This window comes from Jaculus jaculus, chromosome 3, assembly GCF_020740685.1.
Source record: "Jaculus jaculus isolate mJacJac1 chromosome 3, mJacJac1.mat.Y.cur, whole genome shotgun sequence".
Classification (NCBI taxonomy): domain Eukaryota; kingdom Metazoa; phylum Chordata; class Mammalia; order Rodentia; family Dipodidae; genus Jaculus; species Jaculus jaculus.
In genome coordinates this window covers 44725606-44728131 of record NC_059104.1, presented here as the reverse complement: position 1 = coordinate 44728131, position 2526 = coordinate 44725606, and the positions used below count along the sequence as shown (strand labels likewise).

At 42.3% G+C, this 2526-nt stretch overlaps 1 pseudogene; it reads right to left on the bottom strand.

The window, feature by feature from the left end:
- Nucleotides 1-747: 747 nt before the first annotated feature.
- LOC101611240 lies at nt 748-1580 on the bottom strand (annotated as a pseudogene).
- Between the last annotated feature and the right edge of the window lie 946 nt (nt 1581-2526).

Below are 2526 nucleotides of genomic sequence, written 5' to 3'. Positions count from 1 at the left end.
TTGTCTGTGTAAAAGCTTTGTGGCTTCATGAAATCTTACTTGTTGAGTGATTCTTTAATTACCTGGGCTACTGGGGTTTTGTTCAGAAAGTCTTTTTCTACTTCTATACCATGGAAAGTTCTTCCTATTTTTTTTTTTTTCTTCTTCCAGCAGGAGAAGAGCTTTAGGTCCTATATGGAAATCTTTAAATCATTTGGACTTGATTTTTATGTATGCTGAGATATGTGGGTCTAGTTTCATTTTTCTACATATGGTCATCCAATTTCTCCAGCACCATTTTTTGAAAATGCTATCTTTTCTCCAATCTACTTTATTGGCACCTTTTTCAAAGATTAAGTAGCTGTAATTACATGACCATGTGGTATTCATCATTGTGTGAGTTTGCTGAGTACAATCTGTTCCTAGTCTGCTCAGGTTTTTTTTTTTGTTTTTTTTTTTTTTAATTTTTATTTATTTACTTGGTTTTTCAAGGTAAGATCCACTCTGGTCCAGGCTGACCTGGAATTCACTATGTAGTCTCACAGTGGCCTTGAACTCATGGCGATCCTCCTACTTCTGCCTCCTGAGTGCTGGAATTAAAGGTGTGTACCAACACACCCAGCCCCATTCTTGATTTTTTTTTTAAGGTAGGAGCAAGTCACCATCATCACATGTGTGAGAATTCGTATCTATCAGAGGCTGACAGAGGCCTGGCGTTGGCAATGCTAGATACATGACTCCCTGTAGCACTCCGAGTTTAAAGGTCAAGCATGTTCAGTCCTTGTTTTGCTCAGCTGATGATGAAGGGTTTCAAGGAAGGCTGAAGAGTGTTTCAATTTTCTTAACATCATCCTCAGGTTGATTTTTCTGTAAGCTGCTTTCAATTTCTTCAGGGAGAAGTTCAGTGACTTTCAATCTGGTTTTCCACTCCCCAGTTTCAGCTCATGAAGTGCCTTCCGGTCCTTCTCTTTCCTCTCCTGAAGGGTCTCACCATGGTACTTCTGAAGTGCCATCAACAGGCTTCCCATAGGCAAGCCCAACAAGGTTCCAAGTATACCACCAACCACCAGGCCTCGAATTCCTAAATTTATTCTGAAAAGACCTCTTGAGACAGCTCCTGCAATGACAAAATGGCTCAGAGAGCTTTTACTACGGTATACAGTTAGCCCAGTGTTCACTGTGTTGAATATAGTTACAAACAGTCCTGTCCTCCACCTCCAGCGCCAGCCATACCGAATGAAGCCTCCTGCGGCAGCACGATGGGCACTTTGCACAGCATCAAACCGACTGTGATACAATTCTGCTTGGCTGTGCTCAACGTAGCGTCGTTTTGCGTGAATAAAAGCTGGTACGCCTCCATACGCCCCGCCGATGATGCCTGCCGAGGCAGCCGCCTTAAGGATATATTCAAGTTCCCTGGAAAGGCTCTGTTGTTCATCTTTGACAAACAGCTCCCGGAGGCAGGCCCATCCGGAATCCGGCTCGTTGGGGGGCCGCTTGGGAGTCTCCAGCAAGGCTCCGGACTCGGCAGCCAAGACCCGCGGGAAGGGAGCCAGGGCCCGGCCGAGGATGCGGCGGGGCGCCGGCGGGTGCGCGTCCATGGCCGGCTCCCTGCGAGGCAGCGCGGGGGCTCTACTTCGCACGCTGCCCCGCGCCGCGCGGAAGTCCTGCCTAGTCTGCTCAGGTTTCTACAAATTTCAGTGTATCAGTTTTTCTTACTACGGAATTGAATTCCATTGTGTAAGTATAGCACAACTTCATTTTCCATTCATCCAATGATGAATCAACCTGGGTTGATTCCAGTTCTTAGCTATATTAAATTCTGTTCCATTGGCTTATGCTTCTGTTTTTATGCCAGTGCCAAGCTGCTTTTGTTACTATGGCTTTGTGATATAACTTTATATGTTGTATAGTGAAACATTCAGAGGTTTTTATTTTGCTGAGTATATTTTTGGATAGCCAAGGTCTAATGCCATTCCATATGAATTTTGAGATCATTTTTTCTATCTCTCTGAAGAATGATGGTGGAGGTTTTTGTTTTTTTTTTTTTTTTGGTATTTCATTACATGTACATCTTGCTCTTGATAAAACTGCATGGCCAGTTTTTTTATGTGTGTTCCGGGGATGTGAACTTGGCAGTCTGTGACCCAAAATGCCATCATGCTTAAGTGGCAAGCACTTTTAACTACTGAGCCACTACTGAGCCTTTTTTGCCTAGCCCAGAAGTGTTTTTATTTTTTTTTAATGGAGAATACTTAGATGTTCTTCCTGTCTATAATGAAAACTAATTGCATAGATTTTGTTTATATTAACAAATAAATCACTGATTAATTTATTAACATAGCTATATTTTGATTTTTTTTAGATTATTGTGTGTGTATGTCTGTTAATATGTTTGAGTGCAAGAATAAATTGATTATATCTCATATGTGGAGGTGATAGAACAGTTTTCTGATGTCGTTCCTTGCCTTTCACCTTCTTTGAGGCAGAACACCTCTTCTAGTTATTGTTAACTATTGTGGTGGTCTACAAGCTTTCTGTCTAGCT